The sequence below is a fragment of the Chiloscyllium punctatum genome, chromosome 25 (assembly GCF_047496795.1).
Source record: "Chiloscyllium punctatum isolate Juve2018m chromosome 25, sChiPun1.3, whole genome shotgun sequence".
Lineage (NCBI taxonomy): Eukaryota > Metazoa > Chordata > Chondrichthyes > Orectolobiformes > Hemiscylliidae > Chiloscyllium > Chiloscyllium punctatum.
In genome coordinates, this window is record NC_092763.1 from 44,742,869 (window position 1) to 44,770,209 (window position 27,341).

A 27,341-nucleotide genomic window follows, 5' to 3' on the forward strand; every position below is an offset into this window, starting at 1 on the left:
GCCAGAGTGCCTTTTAGTACAGGTTCTTTCAGAATATTGGTTAGGCCACTTGTGGAATATTGGGTGCAATTCTGGTCTCCTTCCAAACAGAAGGATGTTGTGAAACATAAAAGGGTTCAGAAAAGATTTACAAGGATGTTGCCAGAGTTGCAGGATTTGAGCCTATGGGGATAGACTAAATGGGCTGGGGCTGTTTTCCCTGGAGCATCTGAGGCTGGGGTGGGGGGGTGGGGTGGGGGGGTGGAGGGGGGGGTGGTGCGGGTGGGGGTGGGGGGAGCTTATAGAGGTTTATAAAATCATGAGGGGCAAGAATTGGGTAAATAGACAAGGTATTTTCCCCTGGGTGGGGGAGTCCAGAACTAGAGGGCATAGGTTTTGGGTGAGAGGGGAAAAATTTAAAAGAGACCTGAAGGGCAACTTTTTCACGCAGAAGGTGGTGTTTGTATAGAATGAGCTGTCAGAGGAAGTTGTGGAGTCTGGTACAATTGCAACATTTAAGAGGCATCTAGATGGGTATATGAATAGGAAGGGTTTTGGAAGGATATGGGCCAAGTGCTGGCAAATGGGACTAGATTAGGTTAGGATATCTGGTTGGCACGGATGAGTTGGACCAAAGGATCTGTTTCTGTGCTGTACATCTCTATGACTCTAAGACTCTATACATGTCCACAGTTTTTGTGGATTCATGCCAGGTTATTAAAAGGTTGTGGTTTACAGCAGATTAAGAGTGTCATGTGCTCTAGTCTGTATAAGGAAACCTTTGGAGAGATCATTTCAAATGATCTTCCTAATGCACCCCAGGCTAAAGTAAGCTCCCTAAAATAATTCAAATGACCCCTCATAGACCCCACCATGACAATATATTTCCATACACATACATCTACTATACATAGGAGGGAAGCAGTGAACCTTGCCGCGTCAGTTGGGAGAATGAAAAAAAACTTACAAATACTGTGGATATTTGGACTCTGAAATAAAACTAGAAAGTGCTAGAGAAACTCCGTGATCTAGCAGCATCTGTGAAGAGGGAACCAATTAATGTTGAGTCTTAGATCACTCTTCTTTGGAACTGAAAGAAGTTGGGATTTTTTTTATATTGTTGACAGAAGAGGGGCAAGTGGAATAAATTATAAGAACGCTTAGAGCCAATAACACTTTCCCAAATTGTATTCTGTCTGCTCCTTCTTTGCTCACTCTCCAAGCTTGCCCAAGTCAGCTTCCCAGCCTTCCCTCCACCATATTTGTGCTATCTGCAAATTGAGCAACAATGCACTCAGTTCCTTTTTCCAGACCAATGAAGGGAGGAAAGGGATGTAAAAAAGGGTGTAAATTAAAATGTAAAAAGGAGAAAAACGAGTCTGTTGTGTTGAGAGCAAAGTTAGCAAAACACAAATGAGTCATGAACCCTTGTGAGGGGTGGGTGTGGAGCAACATTCTCCCTAAGCAGTGTGCATGTGACCATTCCAAAGTTTTGCACAAAGTGATCAGTATCAATATGTCAATCAGGCATTGACTTCAGGTGTCAGAGGTCACCAGATATGTGTAAAATTTGAAGACCTGCACAACTGGTAAGAATTTTGAGAACATCCTCCATCCTGGGATTGGAGGATTTAAAAAAAGTAAAGAATACAATAGTCATGTTCTGAAGTTTTAGAATTCAATATTGAGTCCTAGAGATTGTAAGGTGCCCAAGTGAAAATGAGGTGTTGTTCCTCTAGCTTATCCTAGACTTGTTGGAACTGAGTAGCAGGTCCAGGATGGAAATACTTGCAAAAAGCAAAGTGGTTTATTGAAAAGTGAAGCAAATGGAAGGTCAAGGTCCTCCCTTCAGCCAAATTGGAAGTACTATTTTCCCTTCACCACCTTTAGTGACCTCTTCCTTTTTTGGCTCTGAGCACCCTTACAATTTGTTCCACTTACTCCTCCTCCTTCTCTGTCTACTGGTCTGGATAAAGGAACTGAGGGCATTATTGCTCAGCCTGCAGGAGACACAAATACAGGTGGAGGGACACATAGTGTTGAGGAGGTTGGGTGGCTAATTTGGTCAAGCTAAGAACATGGGCAAAGAAGTAGCAAATGGAATATAATGTGGGAAAATGCGAGGTTATGCACTTCGATAGGAAAAATAGAGGCATAGACCAATTTTTAAATGTGGGAAGGCTTGGGAAATCTAAAGCACAAAAGGACATAGGTGTCCCAGTTCAGGATTCTCTTAAGATTAACATGTAGATTCAGCTGGCAGTTAGGAAGGCAAATGAAATATTGACATCCATTTCAAGATGGCTAGAATACAAAAGCATGGATGTACTCTGTGGTTGTTTAAGGCCCTACTCAGTCTGCATTTGGAATGTTGTGAGCAGTTTTGCCCGTATATCTAAGGAAGGATGTGCTAGCCTTTGAGGGAGTCTGGAGGAATTTTACAAGAATGTACCCTGGGACAAAGGACTTGCCAGATGAGGACTCTGGGTTTGTATTCAACCAAGTTTAGAAAGCTAAGAGGGGATCTGATAGAAATTTACAGAATACAAAGAGGCCTGTATAAAGTGGATATGGAGAAGGTGTTTCCACTAGTAAGGGAGACCAGAACCCAAGGACACAGCCTCAGAGTGAAGGGACAACACTTCCGAACTGAGAAGGAGAGGAATTTCTTTAGTCAGCGGGTGAATCTGTGGAACCCATTGTTACAGAAGGCCAAGTATTGAGTGTATTTTTAAACATTTATATTTTTATTGAAAGACATTTTTACTCTTTTTACAAAAAAATTATAAAAATGCAAAGATACAGAAGAATAGAGATAATACAACATTATTATATTACCATAGTATTAACAATAAACTATCCACTAGTCTACAGGGTACCATTGTCTCATACTTAACTCAAGTTAAATTAAGAACAAATTAAATAAAATGAAATGAAATTAGATTCATTACTCCACTCGCTGCACATCCACTGAAGCTCCTGTCCATGGGAGCAACAGTTGTTATACACATATTTACTAAGCCTCCCCTCCCTCGGGTCCCTGAACCTCCAAACCTGGTCCTCACTGCTGTATAAAGGCCCTAATCAGTATCGCTGATAGATCTGTATCTGTGTAATTTAGAAAGGGCTGCCATGTCTTGTAAAATTGCTCTGTGCTATGGCGCACTATATTTGTAAGATAGTCTTGGGCGACATGCTCCATCATAAGTATACACCACCCCATAAGACCTGTGTTTTTTTTCTGATATTAGAATGTTCTTCCTAGCACAGTACGTAAGAATGTTAAATAACCATGTTCACGTAGAGAGGGCAGGTTCAGCAATCCCAAAAGAAGGGCTACTGGGTCCAGGTTAACTTCAATTCCCAGGATCCTCCCCAGCTCATTCACTATGGCACCCCAGTGTCCATGAATCTTGTGGCAGGACCAAAAGCAATGTATAAGGGCGCCTGTGCTAACTTTACATTTGGGACATTCTGCAGAGGATCCTTTCTTAAACTTTGCTAACCTCTCTGGTGCCATATGAGCCCTGTGAAGACTCTTCAATTGCATAGCTTGTGCTTTATTGCATATTGACATTTTCTTCACATTCTCCATATATTCTTCCATGTTTCCAATTAGATTTTTTCTCCTAGTTCCTGATTCCAAATTCCATGGAGTCTCTCCATATCTCCCAAGGTGGTTCCTCTCTGTAAATGGCGTATGGTACTGACTGAGAGAGCGCCACCCCCTCCCATCCCCCAACCAGAGCACTCTTCTCTCTATGTCTGACTTGTAGGGCTGAGCCAAGAGCATGGTTTTCTTCTGTATATAATCCCTAACCTAAAAATATCAGAAGAGGTCCCTAATAGGTATCCTGTTTTTCTGACTTAACTGGTTAAAAGACATCAAGACTTCTCCCTCAAATAAATCTCCCAAATATAAGATTCCCTTACCCTCCTGTGCTTTGAAGCCGGAATCTATTGACCCCAACCTAAATCCTGGGATTCCCAGTAATGGGATGAAGGCAAGGTCTTAAGTAAGTTGCCCTTACTCTGCCACATTATTCTCCATGCTTTCACCATAATTAAGATAATTGGGCCCTCACAATGCTCAGCTGTGGACCTCATCTTGATTATAAACAATAAATTAATGAGGGGACTCCTTGTCTGCGAGGCCTCGACATCAAGCCATATCGACCTTGAGTCCCTATGCACCCAGTCACCTACATATGACAACAGGGCAGTACCCTTTCCAGCCTCAGGGCCAGGACCTTTGATAAAATCTTGAAGTCTACATTCAATAACAAGATAGGTCTGTACAAGGCACAATCCTCAGGGTCTTTCCCTTTCTTTAAGATGAGGGAGATATTGGCTTCCCTAAGGGAGAGTGGAAGGCAGTCCTTGCTATACGAGTGACTATACATCCCCAGGTGTGGCTCAGCCAACATGTGTATAAACGCCTTGTAAGACTCACCCGGGAACCCATATGGCCCAGGTGCTTTGCCACTTTGGAGCTGCCGTACTGCCTCCTGCATTTCTTATATCATCTGGGGTGCACTTAAAAGGGAGGCCTGCTCTTCATTTGTACCAGGGAGTAACAGGTTTTCAAAACACGATTCCATTCTTGCTACTCCATCCTCGCAGCTCTCCGACCAATATAACTTTGCCTAGAATTTTCAAAATCTAGCATTAATCTTTTTCAACTCACGGGTGATGGCACCAGCTCGCTCCCTAATAGATATAATAGACTGCGGAGCACTTTTCTTCCTAACCAGATAAGCCAGGTATCTAACCTGCTTATCCCCATATTTGAACAACCTTTGCTTTGCAAAGGAGACCCCTCTCTTCACCGTCTGCATGAACACTGAATCCAGTGCAGCCCGGAGAGCCGTGACTCACTGTAATTTCACCACAGATGGCCTGTTATAATATGCCAACTCAGCTGCCTTCAGCCAGGACTTAAGCAACCGCTGCTGCTCCCCTCTCTGTATCTTTCTAGTTGTTGAATATGAGATAATCAGACCCCTTAAATACGCCTTGGTGGTCTCCCAAAGCACCGATGGATTATTGGCCGTGCTCCAACTGATGCCCCAGAAAGCCCTGAACACTCTTGTGTGGTACTCTACAAAGTTGCTATCCCTCAGCAGAAATGGATCCATGCACCAGTGCTGTGTGTCTGTCCCACTATCCTTAATCTTGACATCCAAGTACATTGCCGCATGGTCTGAAATAGTTATGTTCCCAATCCTGCAGGCCAACATTGAGTCCAAAAAAATTGATGGAGTAAAGAACATATCAATTCTCGTGTAGGATTTGTGTAGGTTGGAGTAAAAGGAAAAGACCCTCCCATTGGGGTGGAGACAACTCCATAAATCCATTAACCCCAACTCCTTTCACAAATCCACTAGCAGTCTAGATTGTAGGGGTGCACCTGACAGATCCTTTGGCATCCTATCCACCCCAGGGTCCATGAGACAATTAAAGTCTCCCCCTATAATTGTACAGTGCATCTCAAGACCCATTAATTTAGAGATTGTGTCAACTAAAACTTTGAGAGGGTGCACCGGGGGACAATAAACGGTGAGGATGCCATACTCTTCTCTGTGTATCAGAGTATTAAGAATGATGAACTGTCCGTGCTCATCCTTGATTTGGGCTGTCATCTGAAATGGAAGGTTCCTTTGTACCAGTATGACTAATCCTCTACATTTAGAGTTGAAGGAGGAGAACAATATCCTATACATTCCCCCGCTGTAACTTCAAATGTTCCCTATCAGTTAAGTGTGTCTCTTGCAGCAAAGCGATGTCAACCATTTCCTTCTTAAGGTTTGACATCGCCTTTTTTCTTTTAATGGGGAATGGCTCCCTTTTATACTCCAGGTGCAGTATCTGAACAGATCACTAGCCATGATCGCCCACTGTAGCCCGTGCTCCCCAACGAGGAAGAAGCCCAATCAATGTACAGCGAGTAGAAAAAAAATACAAGACTTTATAAAATTTAAAAACTATCCCTACAAACACTAACAAAACTAAAAAAAACTAACCACTACACTCAAAGTATAAACCACAAGAGATCTTCCTCCTCACCCATAGGGGGCATTCACTCCAAACCTTACAGCCATCTTAGTTCCTTCCAGCTAAGGCTGCATACCAAACCTAGGCAATGCACAGAGAGAAAAAAAAACATTGTATAATCATGGAAGTTAACAATGGACGCCCTTCCCTCCCCCTCCATATCTCAATTCCATACATAGAGTCATAGAGATGTACAGCGCAGAAATAGATCCTTCAGTCCAACCCATCCATGCCGACCGATATCCCAACCCAATCTAGTCCCACCTACCAGCACCTGGCCCAAATCCCTCCAAACCCTTCCTATTCATGTACCCATCCAAATGCCTTCTAAATGTTGCAATTATACGAGCTTCCACCATTTCCTGTGGCAGCTCATTCCATACACGCACCACGCTCTGTGTGAAAATGTTGTCTCTTAGATCTCTTTTATATCCTTCCCCTTTCACCCTAAACCTATACCCTCTAGATCTGGACTCCCCCACCCCAGGGAAAAGACTTTGTCTATTTATCCTATCCATGCCATTCATGATTTTGTAAACCTCTATAAGGTCACCTCTCAGCCTCTGACGCTCCAGGGAAAACAGCCCCAGTCTGTTCAGCCTCGCCCTATCGTTCAAATCCTGCAACCCTGGCAACATCCTTGGAAATCATTTCTGAACCCTTTCAAGTTTCACAACATCTTTCCGATAGGAAGGAGACCAGAATTGCACACAATATTCCAAAAGTGGCCTAACCAATGTTCTGTACAGCCACAACATGACCTCCAAACTCCTGTACTCAATACTCTGACCAATATAGGAAAGTATACCAAACACCTTCTTCACTATCCTATCAATCTGCAACTCCACTTTCAAGGAGCTATGAACCTGCACTCCAAGATCTCTTTGTTCAGCAACACTCCCCAGGACCTTACCATTAAGTGCATAAGTTCTGCTAAAATTTGCTTTCCCAAAATACAGCACCTCACATTTATCTGAATTAAACTCCATCTGCCACTTCTCAGCCCATTGGCCCATCTGATCAAGATCCCATTGTAATCTGAGGTAACCTTCTTCACTGTCCACTACACCTCCAATTTAGGTATCATCTGCAAACTTACTAACTATAGCTCGTATGCTCACATCCAAATCATTTATATAAATTATGAAAAGTAGTGGACCTAGCACCGATTCTTGTGGCACTCCACTGGTCACAGGCCTCCAGTCTGAAAAACAACCCTCCACCACCACCCTCTGTTTTCTACCTTTGAGCCAGTTACACAAAAGAAGTAACCACTCTTCACCCAGAAAAAAAAGAACAGTGAAATAAGAGATAATTACCAAATGGATGTAATACAAAACAATCCAAAATTTTACACCACAGCTGTGCCAAGCCTATAGGACCAAAATCCACAAAAGAAAACAAAAGGAAGAGAGGAAAAAAGATACTGTGCCGTTGTCCACAAATATCTTTTTCTCTTCCCAGCTCCCCACCACTCCCCCCCCCCACCCCCCACAACCCCCCCTTGGCCCAATTAAGTTATTTGAGCGAGTTCAGAAAATCTCTAGCCTTTTCCGCCAAGTTAAAATTACAAATGGATCCACCATGATTAAAACACAATACTGCCAGGTACCTCAGATAATATTGAATATTCAAGGCTGTTAGTTTTTTCTTAACATCATCAAAATTTTTCATTTTATTCATTATTGCCCCAGAAAAGTCTTGAAAAGCATTATTCTCGGACCTTTATACACCAGAGCCTGTGGATCTCTTCCCAGTCATCTGGAGTCTTCTATTATTAACTGCTTTTTTTTAAAAATAGTGCTGGAGTTGCACTAGGACTTGGAGGGGGGCACTGATCTGACCCAGACCTGCGCACTGTGATCTGATGGGCCCGCTCCACCTTCACCCAGCCCGACTCAATCTCTAGCCCCAACAACTTCGGGAGCCACTTCTCCAGGAACTTGACCGGATTGTCGCCCTCCTCACACTCCGGATGATCCACTACATTTAAGTTTTTCCTCCCACCTCCATTCTCGAGGTCATCAACTTGGTCCAGCAGGGCCCGAACCTGGCCTTCCTGAGTTCGCATTGAGTGTATTTAACATAGCAATAGATAGGTCTTTGATTAGTAAGGGGATCAAGAGTTACGGGTAAAAGAAAGGAGGGGTTGAGCAACATATCAGCAATGAGCAGAGTCAATGGGCTGAATGGCCTAAGTCTGTTCCTATATCTTCAGGTTTTGTATTACATTAACACTGTTTCTCTCTCCACAGAAGCTGCAGATCTACTGAGTTTCTCGAGAATTCTTTTTTGCAAGAAGGGATTCATTCATAACGTTTCAATTTGTTAAAAGAATTTTTTTTATTACAGTGCAATAGAAGTGTCAGAATTCCAAACCCTTTGAAGTTTTATTAGCTAAAACCATAAAGAAATATGAAACCACTGTAAGCATCAATTGTGAAATTGATGGAGATGAAGGCATTGAGTAAAAGGATAGACAAGTTAAGCTGCAGCTTTGTAGAACTTTAGTTAGGCCATGCATGGAATATTGCATACAGTTCTGGTCACCACACTACCAGAGGATGTGTTGCCTGGTAGGGGGGATTTTAGCTATGAAGACTGGTTTGTTTTCACTGGAATGCAGGAGGTTGAGGGGTGCTTTAATAGATGTTTATAAGATCATGATTAGCATGGATACAGTGGGAAGTATGAGACTTTTTACTAGGGTGGACGGGTCAATTATTAGCGGACACAAGTTCGAATTGTGAGGCGGGAAGTTTTAAAGCAATGTGCAAGACAGGTTTTTCACATATAGGGTGATGAGTGTCTGGAATGCGTTGCCAGAGGAGGTGGTAATGGCAGCAGTCACAATTGCAGCATTCAAAGAAGGACCCGGACAAATACTTGAATAGGAAGGGAATAGAGGGATATTGATAAGATTCCTCACAGTAGGCTATTGCCCAAAATGCGGAGGCATAGGTTTGAGGGTGATTTAATGGTTTGGATCAGAAATTGGCTAGCTGAAAGAAGTCAGAGGATGGTGGTTGATGGGAAATGTTCATCCTGGAGTTCAGTTACTGGTGGTGTACTGCAAGGATCTGTTTTGGAGCCATTGCTGTTTGTCATTTTTGTAAAGGAACTGGATGAGGGCATAGAAGGATCCGTTAGTAAATTTGTGGATAACACTCAAGGTCGGTAGACGAAGGATGGTGACAAAGAATGTTGTAGGTTACAGAGGGACATAAATAAGCTGCAGAGCTGGGCTGAAAGGTGGCAAATGGAGTTTATTGTGGAAAGGTGTGAGGTGATTCACTTTGGAAGGAGCAACAGGAATGCAGACTATTGGGCTAATGTTAAGATTCTTGGTAGTGTAAATGAGCAGAGAGATCTCAGTGTCCAGGTACACAGATCCTTGAAAGTTGCCATCCAGGTTGATAGGGTTGTTAAGAAGGCATACAGTGTGTTAGCTTTATTGACAGAAGGATTGAGTTTCTGAACCATGAGATCATGCTGCAATTGTACAAAACTCTGGTGCAGCCGCACTTGGAGTATTGCAAACATTTCTGGTCAGTGCATTATAGGAAGAATGTGGACGTTTTGGAGAGGGTTCAGAGGGTATTTACTAGGTATGGAAAGAAGGTCTTACGAAGAAAGTCTGAGGGACTTGATGCTGTTTTCTTTAGAGAGAAGAAGGTTGAAAGGTGACTTAATTGAGACATACAAGATAATCATAGGGTTAGACAGTGAGAACCTTTTTCCTTGGATGGCGACGGTTAGCATGAGGGGATATAGGACAGCTGTCAGATGTAGTTTCTTTACTCAGAGAGTAGTAGGGGCGTGGAATGCACTGGCGGCAATAGTAGAAGTCCTGCCAACTTTAAGGGCATTTAAATGGTCACTGGATGGGCACATGGGCGAGAATGGAATAGTGTAGGTTAGATGGACTTCAGATTGGTTTCACAGGTTGGCACAACATCGAGGGCCGGAGGACCTGTACTGCGCTGTAATGTTCTATGTTCTAGATCCTGTAAGTGAAGACAGTTTTGGCATGTAAGCGCAAAATGTGATGACTCAGGCTTGGAGGGCTGAAGGACGTTTTTCGGATATTGCATTGTTCTTTGCTGGTATTCAGCTAGTCTGACCAATTAAATTGAGCAACTCCCAATTCAACAATCTGATGGACAATCTAATACAAAATGCACTTTAGCTTTTTTAACGAAACGTTACAACTGTAAAGGTAAAAAAAACATTCAATTGCCACAGGTTTGTTTCTCCCAAATGGCTGTAGTGATTGAATGGCATGGAAGTACCTGTACTATACATTGCCGTTGGAGTATTCGAGGCCGTGGGGTTTGTGTGGGGACATGATGTGCCATGGGAGGATGGTAGGAGGGGCACATCTGTCATATGTAACATGAAGTGGCATGGATGGGGCATGGAAAGTGTGTGTGTGTGTGTGTGGGGGGGGGGGGGGGGTGGGGGCGTGGGGGAGTGTAAGCGGTGAAGGCTACAGGCTCGTTCTGTTTATTTTGCACAGCTGTCTCAGTGCGATGAGGCAGGCCTTTTAAACAGCTCCCCTCGGCTGCTTCTCTGGCTAGAAGTGTGAAGAGGTAATGAAGATTGTACCTATAAAGCTGGTCTTAAGGCAGACGTGTGAAGCCAGAAATTTTCTCAACTCCGGTACCTGTCCTGAAAAGGAAATTCCAGCCCTAAATGAAAAATAGACCGTGACAGGTAGGTTCCAAATCCAATTAAAGTTTTATGCAGACGTTAATTCAATATATTTACTGCCTACATGACTGATAGAAACTGCTACCTTTTGGTAATCTAACACGCTGCTATTCATCAATATTTACACGCATTTACTCTGAACTGATGGAATATTAAAATGCCGTCATAAACTCTCAAATAGAGGTATTCTGAAGTCTTGGTCTCATTACACCAGATTTAACTCGAAGCCTATATCTTGCCATTTCCACTAGACTTCTTTCAAGTGGAAACAAGAGCATAGAAAAGGTTGGGTAGAAAGACGCAAAAGAACGGTGCTCTAGATAATGAGCAGTTCTCGTTACCGAACACATTTTTTTTTTCATTTTTGTTATCGAGAAAATAAAAGATGTTGCTAGAAATAATTGCACAACTGTCACGATAGTTATTTAAAAAGCTCTTTCGTGTTCCCAGAGTAATGATTCCGCAATTTTCACATGCTGCATTTCCATCTTCCTTCTTCTGAAATGGAATCGGGTCATTACGCTTGGAATGAAATGAACGCAAGCGATAATATTGCCTGTTCAAAATACTTGCAACGACAAAGAAAATTCTGTTGGTTTAACTGGACAAAGATTCCTTGTTGCATTTTGTAGCCCATGCTGAATATTTAATATTCACTTAGCATCAATTGGACTCTTACACTTAAACAGGAAGAGGTGGAAAGTTTAAGTCACAACTTTCCCAATCCTAGGAAATCATTAAAATTATTTTGGCATTTATCCCAAATCCGAATCCTTTCTCTGGGTTGATGACATTGGTATAGTTGTTGCTGTTTTGACGCACGCCTTGAACCACCCTTTGGCTGATCTGACAATGATCAGTGAAGGAATACATCAGTCCACTGCTGCACAACAAGAATTATATTGGCTGTTTATTACATTGGACTCTACTACTGATTGATCAAAGACATTTCTTTGGACCGTTTAGTGCAAAACACAAAGTGAACTTTTGTATTCCCAAACTCCATGGTTCCTGTAGGACCCAAATAGTATGCAAAATGACCAAGACATAAGTGAAGGGAATAAATTATACCTGGTTTTCACTCACTTTGGGCAAATTAGAAGAACATGATAATGTAACAAACCTCAAGTTCACCATGTGTGAACTGCAATTTGCTTCTTTCCCCTTCCTATGACCAGGTTTTTGGAAAGAGGTGGTATGGAATGGAACTGAGCCACAAATGAAGCGATGTGAAAGAACACAAGCCATCAGGCACTAACTCACCTTGGGTCTGAAGGCAACAACTCCACTGCAGTTAGAGGCACAAGCAGTAAATGTCTAATTCAATTAATTTATTTCTAAGTTTCCTTTGTTTGGTTCCCTAAGTTCTTTTGTCTTCACAAATCCTGCTTCATTGATTTAAGTAATAGCATCCAGGAGAACATATCACAAAACGCAAAGAGTTTTAGTACATAGGCTTTAGCTGAGGCCTTGTATTTAAAATTACTTCATGTAGAACCATTAGAAAGATGCTATGTAGAGAGGAGGTCTTAATTTTCTTTAAACATGCGTGTTATTTTTTGTGTGCATATTACATCCAGCTCATTGTGTTTTTTTTTGGAATTCCACTTAGGAGTCATACAGTCATAGAGATGTACAGCATGGAAACAGACCCTTCGGTCCAACCTGTCCATGCCGACTAGACATCCCAACCCAATCTAGTCCCACCTGCCAGCATCCGGCCCATATCCCTCCAAACCCTTCCTATTCATATACCCATACAAATGCTTCTTAAATGTTGCAATTGTACCAGCCTCCACCACATCCTTTGGCAGCTCATTCCATACACGTACCATCCTCTGCGTGAAAAAGTTGCTCCTTAGGTCTCTTTTATATCATTCCCCTCTCACCCTAAACCTATGCCCTCTAGTTTTGGATTCCCCAACCCCAGGGAAAAGACTTCATCTATTTATCCTATCCATGCCCCTCATGTGGGAGTATTCCATCACACTCCTGACTAGTATACTGTGGATGGTGGCCATGCCTTGGGAAGTCTGGTGAATTACTTGTGGTAGAATTTCCATCCTCTGATCTCAATAACGACTGATCTTATCCAATTGCCTAAGTTAGATAGGAGACCTTCATCCCTGAATGATTTGATCACGGGTTCCAAATGTAAATAGTCCAGGATAGATACCTGAAGTGTGTCATAGATGGTTATTGGGCTCATGAATTAAAGCTTTTAACATTGTTGAGTGCTATTTTGCTGCTGTTTATTTTGAAGCTACTCAATTCCATTTCTGCTAAAAGGAAGAATTTATCACCATTGGTGTCAATTCAGATATTATTATCTGAATGCTTGGTTGCAAATCTGTGAGCTAACTAGCCCACATTTCGCATGGTCAGCTAATTTGAATGGCTATTTGTTATATAGCTTTGGCCTTGTGCAGGGAGCAAACTTAATAGGTGATGTGGAAACATGGCTACTGTCCAAATCAAATAGAGATGTGTATTTAATGTAAGTTTCAACATATTGTGATCAATATTTGCCAACCTTTGCTAATAATCAGGGGCTTGAAAGATGGGTATAAATAAAATGAAATCAAATGCAAAATGGAAACAAAGAAAGATTCTGAAATGAAACTATACAGATATAGTATCTGATCTCCAGTTTCTATAGTATCTGACTGAGGAAGTCAGCATGAATTCATTCAAACAGGTCTTCAGCACTTCAGTGCACTCTCTATAATTAGGAGCGTTACATTGTTCTTGGAATCAGGTGGTGAACAGATTCAATGTCTTGTACACATTTATTACTCCCCCATGCAAACTCTCATTAATCTCTTTGTGCATGTCACACAAATGTAATTTAATAGGATGCTCCTTCAGCGATGTAATCTATAATGCCAAGCTCCAACACTCATCGTCTTAAGACATAATGCCTTACATTATTGTAAAACAACATAGTTGCATAAGGTATAGTAACCAATTGACTCTCAACAAGGTTATGAATGGTTTGTCAATGTCTATGTATCTCTTCACTTCCAACTCTTCAAGTCTACGTTCATCAAGTTATGTGGCCTAGTGACAAACTGCTTGTAATAATGCAGTGTAACCAAGACCTGAGAGTCTTGGGGAAATGGCGCTGGGAAGGTTATTCCAATGCCAAAAATATTAAACATCAGTTTCCTTCATGCTACGCCAGAATGAACTGTCACATCAACACCGCTAATGCTAACTGTGGAGCCTTCTCTGCAACTTAGATAAAAATCCTGGTCTTAACCACTATAAGACTTTTTTATGGATGTAACCATATCCTGGGCCTGAATGAGGTGAGGTCTGGTGAGAAATGTGACAGAACTTCATAGCAAGTCTCATGAGGCCTCTCCAGTCTTGCAGTTAACTTACTCTGTTCTTTTTTAATCCAGGTTTCTGATGACATGGTGATATTCTGCTAGGGAGATGAGTTGCCTGTTGAGGGGACTTATTGCTTGTTAACAACCTGATAAACTGTACATCTGACCTCATTAATATTCCGCTTCGTATGCTACCACCTGCCACAAGTGAACAAGGCCATGAAATTCTTGACATGAATGTCGACAGATAGGGGTTCATCTCATCCTCTTATTAAGAGAGTGCTTTGCATTATGCAAAACAAAAGGAGGCAATGGATATATATGTGTACATTTTTGTTCATTTTTCCTTATTTCCTCATGTATTTAGGTACATTGTGTTCTACTTTCATAAAATACCTTGCTCTTTAAAACAGTTTCAAGATGTTCCTTTGCTAACATTCTGCATTCCTGTAAGTTGACACACTGGTGGTGTCAGAATACAGCTTGCAGACCCAGTCAAGTGTTTCACACTTCTACATCTATCACATTGGCAAGTAGATGCAGGTACAGACACAACTGTATTACACAGAAACGTTAGTGATTGGCAGCAGGTAGAATTTCACATCACCTGTGATCATCTGAAGAGCTACTTCAAGCTGCTGCATTCAGATTTTTAGGTTTGGTGTGGCTTGCAAATACATTTTGATGGTGCACTTTCTAGGGGCATAGAGTCATTGAGAATGTGCCAAAGAGCCAGTATACTGTGAGAAATCTATAATGTGTACCTGCAGTTTTAAAGGGCAATTTAAGATGCAGACCAGTGATGAGAATTTGGCTGAGATCCTAAGCTTAGTTTCTTAGTGAATGCTGAATGTAGCTTCTCAGGCTTGAACCTAAAGCAGGTGAAAGTGATGACTGCAGATGCTGGAGATTACAGTGGTGCTGGAAAAGCACAGCAGTTCAGGCAGCAGCCGAGGAGCAGGAAAATCAACGTTTTGGGCAGGAGCTCTTCATCAGGAAAGGGCTCCTGCCCGAAATATTGATTTTCCTGCTCCTTGAATGCTGCCTGACTTGCTATGCTTTTCCAGCACCACTCTAATCTTGAGTCTAAAGCAGCCTGTCACGTCCAGAATTATGTCAAAAATCATCTTGAGACAGTGATACGTTTGAAATCAATTTATTACTGTCTAATTTATTCTCGTCTTTTAATTTATGGTGTTTCCAGTAGCAGATAAAATAAAACGAGCTGGTACAGATAATCGTGACATCTCCATGGGAAATGACAGATATATTGAACAGGACCTGAATGGCAAGAACTGCACAAGAAGTCTAGTGAGGCCTAACATGTTGACGCAAGTAACTTATCACATCTCTTAACCAAACTCTGGATGCTGCGGCCAGATTTATGCTAGGGAACGGAGAGTTGCCTGTTAGGTGGATTATTGCTTACTAATAACACATCTCACCTAATTAATAGGCAGCTTCCTATCCTACCACTTCCTGCAAGCAAATGAAATGCAAGGAATTTGCCGTGAAGTTGGAGCAGCTACCTGGTGACTTAAGTTCGCAGCTTGCTATTGTTATGGACCAGGCCTGACACTTCAGAACATTTTTAAGCAGGTAGCCCAGAGGGTAACTTTGCTATTTGTTTTAGGTAAGTGTATAATGGATATTCCCAGCTGGTCCGACTGCCAAGTTTTAAACAAACAGAATTTATTTGCAAAATTATGGAATGAAACACAAAGAACAGAAAATAGAATACTGGATAACTTTTCCTATACAAAAACCTGACAGGCTATCCCAACTTAATGATGCTGTTCCAAAAATACTTGCAAGAGTACCAATAAACAGTCCCAATAAACACATCCCTTAGCACAAAGAGTAAAAATGATACAAACTAGGGCTTATAGGCTTGAAGTTACAGAGAGAGAGAGTACCCGGCTGGACTTGCTCTAGCAGCCTTTCTTCATACACACTGCTGCTGAACTGAATCAAAAATTCTAATCTAAACAAAGGCTAGCTACACAGCTAGCTGTCCACTCTCCTTTGATTATACCTTTTTTTTTAAAAGACATGAAAGCCTTAGGCTGGAGGCATTATCTGTTAGGGTCTCCAGACAAAAAGGGCCCCAATAAAATTTTCAAATCCAGCCTAGTTGGAGCCTAGCAAATTACCCACTCTCTGAAAAAAAAACTCAGGGATATAGTAACCTTGAAGAAAGAGCGGCATTGTGACACCTCCCCCTTTAATAATGAACCATCAATATCCAAAGATGGCTTCACTTTTTAAAACTCCCAAAAATAGTGGCTCATACCCAAAAACACACCTATACATTCACTGACTATAAACATGCAAATATGCACAACTACATTCAGTTTCAGTCTGTGGTTCTCCCCCTACCGAACACCTCTGTTTCTTATTCGAGTCTTGACAATGTGTCAGCAAGCACATTTTCTGGTCCTGCTACATGCACAATTTTCAAATTGAATGGGTGTAACAACAGGCTCCATCTAAACAATCGAGCATTTTTGTCCTTCAATTTCTCCACAAACTTCAATGGGTTACGATCAGTGTACAGATTGTCTTAGGTGCGTTGCCAGTAATATAAATATTGAAATGTTGTAATGCCAACACCAAATTCTTTCTCAGCTGTGAAATATTTCTGCTGATGAACATTCAACTTCCTGGAGAAATATCCAATGGGTCTTTCTATCTTCTCATTGTCTTCCTGTAAGAGCACAGCACTGATACCCACCTCTGAAGCTGTCCATAACTTCCTTGAATAGTTGGATGTGAAGTTTGACATTTGATTTAACTGTATCTCTATTGGTAGTCTGTATCTAGTAAATAATTTGATAATTCCTCTACAGTCCTTTTAGTTGTGATATTGTTCAATGGGACGGCTTCTGGAAATCTAGTCGATACATCATTATTGTTTGAGGTAGGGGACCTACACAATCAATTAAGACTCTTGTAAGAGGTTCCTTAAATGCTGGAATAGGTATTTCCAAAGTTGCAGGTTTTATTACTGCCTGTGGTTCTCCAATTACTTGACATTTATGACACATCTGGCAAAATTCAATTACATCTTTGTGCAGTCCAGGCCAGTAAAAATATCTTTGTATTTTAGCCAGTATTTTCCTCACTCCTAAATGACCTTCAAGTGGTAGCTCATGTGTCACTTGTAACACTTCCCTTCTATAACCCACTGGCAAGACAACTCAATGAATTTATGCCCATTTCTCATCTGCTTGAATCTGTGATGGTCTCCATTTCCTCATTAAGACATCATTTTTCAGGTAATAACATTCAGGGTTACATTCAGATTCCTTCTCTGTAAGTACCTTTTGATACAACTTACTTAAATTTTCATCTTTCTGCTATAACTCGATGAGTTTTGCAGAGCTAAAGATATTTGCATGATTGCCTATTTGCTCCTATTTTGTCTCAACTATCTGACCGAACACAGTCTCTGCTAATACCACTTCAGCTTCCTTATCCATACCCTTTGATCTCTCCTGTTTCAACTGGTGACTCTGTGACCTTGCTACCACACAAATTAGGGAAGATTCCAGGGTTCGAATCCTGCATTGCTTCAGTTGCCTGAGTCTGTACTGGCTTTTTAACCACAGTAGGCAGCACACCTACCAGTGTAGGTGTGCAGTGTAGGTAGGCAGCAAGGACAAATTATATTCCTGGAGCTGAGAGTTTGTCCAGTCCTACAACCACAAATTCTCCACTCTTTTCTGGACACGCTAGCCTCACTTTTCATAATGGACCGCTTTTTGTCTCACCATGACTTGCTGTTACTAGTACCTTTTCTGGCAATAGTCCTTCAGGAGTACATATCTCCTCATCCTTCAGCATCACAGAATGAGAGGATCATGTGTCCCTTATGGTCTTATGTGTCCCTTAGTATTGTAACCTCTTTAACTGCTACCCCGGCCTATGTGAATAAACTTTACTTTCACAGGTATATTTTTGAAGTAGACCCAGCACTTCCTCCTTAACCAACCTCCATTCAGCTTGTAAACTGATGCAGCTTTCCAGCATCCATTGTGCTTTCTGTTACCATAACAACAAAACTCCCAGGCTTATCCTGTTTTCCTATATCTGGCTTTTTCCTAGCCCACCAACACTGATTTCATGTGGCACACTTTAAAATAGTGAAAACACCAGAGCTTTTTACGTTCTTCATCCCCTTCAAGAGTTTCCGTTTTACCCTGTGGTAAGTTATCCTTATGATTTTCACTGAGCTCTACCTTTCCACCTGACGATTTCTCTTTTCTCCAATTTCTATCCCACATGGATTGAAATTGATTCTGGAAGTCAAACCGTGTTTTATGGGCCAACTCATAATCATCAGCCACTTCAGCTGCTAACCTTGCTGTTTTAACTCTCTGCTCTTCCACATGAGTTCGCACTACATCAGGCAGTGAATTTTTGAACTCCTTCAAAATAATTGCCTCTCTAAGAGCATCATAAGTTTGCTGTATTTTTAAAGCGCTTATCCACTTATCAAAATTACTTTGTTTGATCCTTTCAAACTCAATACAGGATTGACCAGGATCCAAACTTAGATTCCTGAAACATTGTCGATAGGTTTCTAGTACAAGCTCATATGCACTTAAGATTGCTTTTTTCACCTCCTTATACTCACCAGATATCTCCTCTAATAGTGATTTGAATCCCTCACTAGCTCTACCTTTTGTTTGGATCAACAAAACCCACATGGTCTCTGGTCACTGAATTTGTTTCGCCACTTTTTCAAATGAGATGAAAAAAGGCTTCCACATCCTTCTCATCAAAACTAGGCAATGCTTGAACATACTTAAAAAATTTCTCACCAGGTTTTTGACTATCAGGGGCTTGCTCATCCTGAATCTCTTCCTTACTAAGTCTACCTCAGCCTTCATCTCCATTGTTTTAAGCTGACTTTCCTTTCTAAGTGTCATTTTCTGAAGTTCAAACTTTTTTTTCTTTCTCTTCTGCTAAAACCCTTCGTTCTCTTCTGATTTTAATCCTAACTCAAACTGTTTCATTTCTGCTTCTAACTCCAGCTGCTAGGGCAAGTCCAGCCGAGTACACTCTCTCTCTAACTTCAAGCCTGTAAGCCCTGGTTTGTTTCATTTTTAATCTTTGTGCTAAGGGATGTGTTTATTGCGCCTGTTGCAAATATTTTTGGAACAGCATCATTAAGTTGGAATAGACTGTCAGGTTTTTGGATAGGATAAGTTATCCAGTATTCTATTTTCCGTTCTTTGTAGTTCATTCCGTAATTTTATAAATAAATTCTGTTTGTTTAAAATGTGGCAGTTGGACCAACTATTTCACTCCGGGAATATCCACTGTACACTTACCTAAAACAAATAGCAAAGTTACATTCTGGGCTACCTGCTTGAATATGTTTTGAGGGGTTGGGCCTGGTCCATAACACACTGGAATGGGGAGGAGGGGAGCCCTTTGCAGCATTTAAACAGCGAATGGTAGGTATTAGTGTCTTTTATTTTGGATGTTGATTTGGTTGGTTTAAACAGTGCTCAGATAGCAATGGCTCTTTCAGTCACCAAGGAGGTTCTTGAGGTGGAATAAGTGACCTTGGGGGTTTTACAAATGGCAAATAAGACCAAGCTGTGGGAATTAGTAGACAGAGTTGAAGTTAGTAGACTTAGGAGTTGAAGTTACCTCCTAACGTGAGGAAAGATGAGATGACTGCAGCTGTAGCTCAGCATTTAAAGTTGCTGGAAACACCATCAGGATCTGTAGAGATAGCCAAACTTCAATTGCAAATGAAGAAGCAGAAATGAAACAGTTTGAGTTACAATTAAAATCAGAAGAGAAAGAAAAAAGAACGAAGCAGCCTTTTGATCTGCTGGATACATGTCCACACCTATAGTACATCCTCTCAACCACTGACCTCGTGAACAAAGGTATGATATTGGAGTGGAGGGAAGGGGGCAAACCCCAGGCATCCCATCCTCGTAATTACACAGGCATGGTCGGAGAGGAAGAACAACACACAATCCTCTTGGAAGCCCCCTGTCAGGATATTCCAGAGGTGGTCAGGATTTCCACCTCCAACCTGCCATCCTCCAACTACTGAAATCCAATCCAAGTGTGGGACTACTTGCTTCTGGCATACGACATTCATTGTGGCTTGATGGCCCAAACAATCATCCACAGAGTTTTCTGACAAATCCTCCAGGTCAACAGCCTCAGTTGCCAAGTAGGCTTCCCCCACTCCAAATGCCGAACCAGAAATAATATGAAGACGTAGTGGGAGGGACAGTGGCTGCATGTCCCCTTGTATTAACCATGACCACATTCCCAGACTGCAGAACAATGGACCCCCAACCAGGAACACTGTGACCAATGCCTGATTGTAGCCAATTCCCTGGAATTGGAGACTGTCTCTGTCTCTGATTTTACTGTGCTGGGTCCCCCTGGCCAGTGGCTGCTTTCATGGATTTCAGAGACCCCTAAAACAGAGACATGGCTGCCTGCTTGCTGCACTTGTGCATTTGCCACAAACTGCTTTCACATGAAGTGTGCGTGAGATTGACATATCATGTTGCCATATTGCACGAAGCGCACATCCTTGACTAAGGACTGCTAACCAGCAAAGCATGCTGCCTGATTGTGTCACTGTGCTAATTGACACAACAGGGCAAGGCATGTTTGCTTTGAACATGCAGGTAGGTGCTAAGTGAACAAGGGAAGAGAGAACAAGCTTCCATATCTGAGAGCTGGGAACCTGTGGCTGTGCGCAACCCTTCGTTGAAGCGCCTTTCAATGCTTGTTGCTGGTATACACCCTACAATGTGCTTCTTACGTGTCTTGAAAGTGGATTGGATAGGTTCATGTAAATCTGAAGGGTTGGCAAATATCAGATGCAAATGTCCATGCATGACAGGTGTATCCTGTTGAGTTTTTTGATCATGCCTTATGATGCTGTTGTGTGCTGAGCAAAATTGAAGCTCTTCATAGTGTCACGATACTGGTCCTTTTACAAGGTTACTATGCCCTTTAGTTTTTTCCCAGAGAGGGGGTAATTGGCCTGGCTCCAACTAGGCTGGATTTAAAAGGTTTATTGGGGCCCTTTTTGTCTATTGCTAACAGCTAATGCCTCTGGCTTAAGGCTTTCATGTCTTTAAAAAAGGTAGAATCAAAGGGGAGTGGCCAGTTTAGAGTTTTTGATTCAGTTCAGCAGCAGTGTGAGTGGTGAGCTATCCTGGAAACGGCATATAGAAGGATGAAGCTAGAATTAGGTAAGAGTGGTGCTATGGGTGGATGGTAGTTAATGAGAAGGGTTTGGTTGATGCAATGAGACAACTTGCAGAGAAGAATCCTCTGTAAAACTAAATGCAATGGACTGAAGGCAAACACACTCACAAGATTCAGTCCTTTATGTCCATTGCATTTAGAAAAAGACTGTTTGAGAGTCAGCCAATCCCTGTTACCTCATCATGATTCAGTGCCACTCCCATCAAAATCCAAAAATGATTTAAAAACTCCCTCAAAACATATAGCATAGTATTTCCATTATATGTGTACTAATAAAAGAAAATCAAAAGCAAATGAGTCCAAGTTAGATGATTAACTATTTAATTAACACCATTGGATCCCTCATAGCTAAATACACATCTAACTGGAGAGGGGTAAGAGAGGATATTAACTGGACCTGGTGAAAAGGACAAAGTGCAACAAGGTATACTTTGGGAAGGTGAACCCGATAGACTCTGTGGTAAAGCAGTGGTGATCTCACAAGTTTTTCAGCCAAGAACATAAAACATAGAACAGTACAGGCTGGAAGAGCAAGAGCAAGGGTCTGATTCTCACACACACTTCGGCCCTCGATGTTGCGCCGACCCCTCTCCAGTTAGATGTGTATTTAGCTATGAGGGATCCAATGGTGTTAATTAAATAGTTAACCATCCAAATTGGAGCTCAGTTGCTTTTGATTTTCTTTTATTAGTACACATATAATGGAAATACCAATCTGAAGCCCATCTAACCTACACTATTGCATGTACGTCCATATGCTTGTCTAGTGACGACTTAAATGTACTTAAAGTTGGGGAATCTACTACCGTTGCAGGCAAAGCATTCCATACCCTTACTACTCTGTGAGTAAAGAAACTACCTCTGACACCTGTCCTATATCTATCACCCCTCAATTTAAAGCGATGCCCCCTTGTGTTTGCCATCATCATACTTGGAAAAAGGCTCTCCCTGTCCACCCTATCTAAACCTCTGATTATTTTATATGTCTCTATTAAGTCACCTCTCAACCTTCTTCTCTCCAATGGAAACAGCCTCAAGTCCCTCAGCCTTTCCTTGTAAGACCTTCCCTCCATACCAGGCAACATCCTAGTAAATCTATTCTGCACCCTTTCCGAAGCTTCCACGTCTTTCTTGTAATGCGGTGACCAGAACTGTACACAATATGCCAAATGCAGCCGTACCAGAGTTTTGTACAGCTGTAGCATAACCTCATGGTTCTGGAATTCGATCTCTCTATTAATAAAAGCTAAAACACTGTCAACCTGTGTGGCAACTTTCAAGGATCTGTGTACCTGGACACTGAGATCTCTCTGCTCATCTACACTACCAAGAATCTTACCATTAGCCCAGTACTTTGCATTCTGGTTACTCCGACCAAAGTGAATCACCTCACACTGGGCCGCATTAAACTCCATTTGCCACCTCTCAGCCCAGCTCTGCAGCTTATCTATGTCTCTCTGTAACTTACAACATCCTTTGTCACGATCCACAACTCCACCAACCTTAGTGTTGTCTGTAAATTTACTAACCCACCCTTCTACGCCCTCATCCAGGTCGTTTATATAAATTTGTCTCCCTCAGATATTTGGGTCCCCACTCTGGGATGGACAAGGCCAACATGTCAGTTTATGGAAATTTGCTAGACAAAGGAAAAACCAGTGGTACAATGTTAATCAGTTAAAGGCCAATGGATTCTGAAGCAATGGCCACCAACTCTGTGCTTCTGACGAACTGGAGGAAGCAGACACTAATCCAAGTCCTCATCCAGACTGCAGACTAGTCATTGATCCAGACCCAATCGGAACACTCAATCCCGATCCAGGCCATGATCCTGGACCAGTCTGGGACACTGTCCCTCCTGAGGCCTCAACCACAGGATCAGAAGCAGAGCTGATCCTACTAATCCCTGCCAGGAGAGGTGGGCCTCAGTGCAGAGCAATCATGAAGTGAAAGTGATGGTTAAAGACAGTCCTCTCGGAATGTGTCCTATGCAGTACTCTAGCCCAGAGACAAAGAGAACCCTTTTATGAAGGGTAGTCATTTTGATGCTCCCATCCCATTGAGACTGGAAAAGCAAGAGCAAGGGTCTAATTCTCACACGCACTTCATTACACACCAACCTTGGTGTTCTGCTGATCCCTCTGGTCATAAAAGAGCATAAACCTCTACCACCATTGTAGCCTAAATACGCTAGTCTGCCCTGGTTGTACAGGATTACAGTACCATACCTGACGATTGATGGTGATGGCTATCTTTGACGTTTGGGCCACCTTCATCCTTTGGCTACTTCTTGCCATCTCATCTGTGCTTTATTCAAATCAAAGGACATTTTTGTCTTTCGCCCATTTTTCATCTTGTCATCTAAATTTTAATCATCCAGAAATTTAATGGTGCCGATGCACCAACTTGCTTCTGATCTTTCATTTTTAGGTCAAGGTCAGGTCTGACACATACAGAATTGACTGACAAAAGGGTAATTGTGAGAATTTGATGAAAGCAAATTTTGGGAGGAGTTTAGTGAGCATGGTCCAAGATCAGACAGGGTAAGAGAAAAGTCTCCACAGGTCGAGAAGGGTGGGGAGATATCTAAACTTGGTCAGATATGACATAGGTATAAGAACAGATGCCATCTTGATCCCTGCTGCTGGATGGCAACATACAGCCTGTTAATCTATATTGGTTGGAATGTCAGAATACGATTGTGAGAAGCGCTAACTGGACAAGTGTACATTTATCCTGGCTCTATGTAGTTTGTCCCACCAGCGGCAGGCAAACATGAGGATGATGTTTTGTGAGTCCACCCCAACAAATCCATGATGTTTGGCCCAAAAACCAGCAGGTTGAGTATAGGAAGCCACATGGTAGCTCAGATTATTGCTATCTGAATACAGAATGGGGTTTTTCCACAAATGTATGTACAAAAATGAAAAGCTTTGCTACTAGTTCAGAGTAAGGGCTAGAAATGGGGCAATGATGGTCCAAAAGGTCGTAAGGGAAAACTATGTCCTGTATGAAATTAGAAATTACACGTTTTTCTGCGAACTACCTCAGAATCGCAAAATAGGATGGTTTTAAAACACAGGAAAAACCTGCATGACACCATCCACAATGAATTGATCAGAATATGTCCAGATCCCAGTTGCCAGTGTGGTGCCCTTCTGAACTTCAGAAATTATACTTGTATTTGACCCACCATCTATTAGGATGGAAGACATGAGGGAGGTCAGACCATAGCCAGCCGGCCTTTAAAACAAGAGAGATGCTAAATGATGTGGCAACAGCTACTGAGTCGGAGTGTCCACAGTCAATAACCTTAATTTGACTAAGTTGGATAGTATACACAGACGTTTAAACCAGCAAGTTAGCAAAACTTTGATAAAATTAGTCTGGACAGTCAGCAAGAGGCAGGGGGACTAAAATAAACACATGGTCAAGGTGCTAGAATGGCACACCAGAACTGTAAATGAGATCAGCTGTGGAATGATAAGCAACACAATAGGACCCTATGCAACATTTATTGTCTGTAGATGATCAAATAGTCATGGTCTGTCTGCATACTATAAACTAATAAGTCTTTTCTTACATCAACCCACGAAAGATTAATCACTTGCAGCAATTGTCTTGGGCAACTAGTCATTTCTCATATGGTATCTCTTCTCTCGGAGAAATTCTTCAAGGGACATATTAAATTGGAAAGACTTTTCATTCCATTCACTTGCACACAGGCCAATTAATCCTTATACACTGTGCTTACATGTCAGGGTCAATTAATTACTCAGCAGTAAATCCACAAGCTGATGAAATTCCTTATTCATTATGTTTTTCCATTAGTCTATTGATTACTGTTTATGCTCTGGATCCATACTTTGGGAACATTCTGTCTTTCACAGAAAGACATTCACATTCACGCAATCACACATTCACACATCATATGTACACATTGGGACTAATTAACCTTCATGCATCTATTTATGAGCTGTCTGCCTCAATTAGGTGAGTAATCCAGAACCTGATCAAAGCAATTATACCAAGTTCACAAACCTCTATAATTCTTTACCCTCCAAACCTTCTTGAAATTTTGGTTTTATTTGCAGAATTCAACAAAACAATAATGGCAGATTATAAAGGAATGATTGAAGTCAAAGACCCCAACATATCTCAGTCTTGAGCCTGCCAAAAAGTCACTCAGAAATTTAGCTAGTCAGTGAAAAATGAAACCTGACAGACTTCGAAACAAAAAATAGACTTTCTGAGGTTGATCTGAAGTTGTGGAGATGTAGAGGAAATATCTGTCTATAGTTTTACACTTCAGTTCTTCCAACATAGTTACTGACTGTTCACAGCGTAAAGGCAAAGTTTTCTACAAATTGAAAATTCAACCATTAAAGCCATGAAGGAGGGTAACATATCACAGGAAGAAGTTGTCTTTCAATCACAGAATAACTCAGGTATTGGTCTGTTTACTCAAAAAGGTGAACAATGGTACAAATATTTAGAGTATAATAAGGAATATAATAAAATAATAAAGCATTAAAGGTAGATAGTCTGAAATATGTTAAAATGGCATGGACAAATTGCCCTCTTGTTTGCCTTCCATCACCAGACAATGCAAAATAGTATTTTTCTTGGGGATAAACTTATTAATATTAGCCACTTCAACCTGTTGGACTTACTCACCCTCTGGTATGCTTAGTAGTTTCCATCTCTTTAAATGTAGATATTATGGATGTAAAATATGAAGAAACAAAAACATAAAATGGATTGCACCACATGATAAAGGTACGTAAAAAGGAAAGGATTAGCAAAGAAAAATATGAGTCGTGAGTGTGATGCTGGAAAAGCACAGCAAAGTCAGGCAGCATCCAAGGAGCAGGGAAATTGATTTTTCAGACATAAACCCTTCATCAGCTCATTCCTATGAAGGGCTTATACCTGAAACATCAATTCTCCTACTCCTCAGATGCTGCTGAGAAGTGTCAACATATAGCTGTACTATGGCTGTACTAATACTAACACTCTTTCAAATTTTTACTTACAGGCAGAAAGAACAAAATAAAAGTAACAGTGTTATGATAGTTGGAAAAACATATTGGGAAACTCAATTCAATGGGATCATTCCACAGTGTTAGATGAAGTATTCCTTTTGTTTCTGAATACCTACCATTATTCAATCCTCTTTTTCTTAAAGATCTTTCAGTTCTTCACTGGAAGCTCAGGACAATTGGTACATTAATTACTACTTCCCCTCCAAATAGTTCACCTGACCAGGAGTCAGAGATGCATCATTATGCTGATGACTTTTGGTCTCATTTGCAGAAAACAAAAGCTAGTCACTCTCTGTGTATGCATCCTAATGATGTGCCATCTTACCTCACCTCCCCACCTACTTGCAAAGCAGCAGTGTAAGCATAACTCACGGAGTTTGAGTAACTTATTTTCAAAAGTTCAGCAATTCCTTCCGCAGTCTTTGGTTTTAAAACATTTGTTTTCCCCATTTCAGCCTACAATCAAAAACAAAGGGTAAAAAGATATGGTTTTTGTATGTCTCCAGTGTTATGAAGGTGTAGTGGAAATTAAATCGACTCAACTCAACTGTTAGCAAGAGCAAAAAAAAAGCTTTATTCAGATTCTGCAGAATCGACCCAATACATTTGGCCAGATGCCTCATGTAAGGGGCACCTGAGCATAATTCAGATACTCTTCTTACACCATTCTTATCACGCTCTCAAGAGCAAAGACTGGGAAGACTCAAGTTGTTATTTTCTCATCCCCTGGTTGTGGACATAACTGTTCTTATGCTTTCCTCAGCCTTCACTGAATTCAACTGTCACAAGGTCAAGTTGAACATTTACAAAGTTCAAACAAAGACAGCTGTCTCCTGGCTGCAGAACTCAGCAAAGTATTGTTTGCAAAGCTCAGCATAGCACTAAATTTAGAAAGGCATTCTCTTTCAGATTTCACAGTAAACGTTAAATTTGTTAATTTTCCGTTACAAAA

At 41.4% G+C, this 27,341-nt stretch overlaps 1 protein-coding gene across 1 annotated transcript in view; it reads left to right on the forward strand.

Moving 5' to 3' along the window:
• The first annotated feature begins 10,603 nt into the window (after positions 1-10,603).
• Positions 10,604-27,341, forward strand: part of LOC140495663 (P2Y purinoceptor 4-like) — a 43,765-nt gene continuing 27,027 nt past the window's right edge. The window contains exon 1 of the mRNA XM_072594654.1: positions 10,604-10,749. The gene's annotated coding sequence lies outside the window, so the exon portion shown is untranslated. The remainder of the gene's footprint in view (positions 10,750-27,341) is intronic.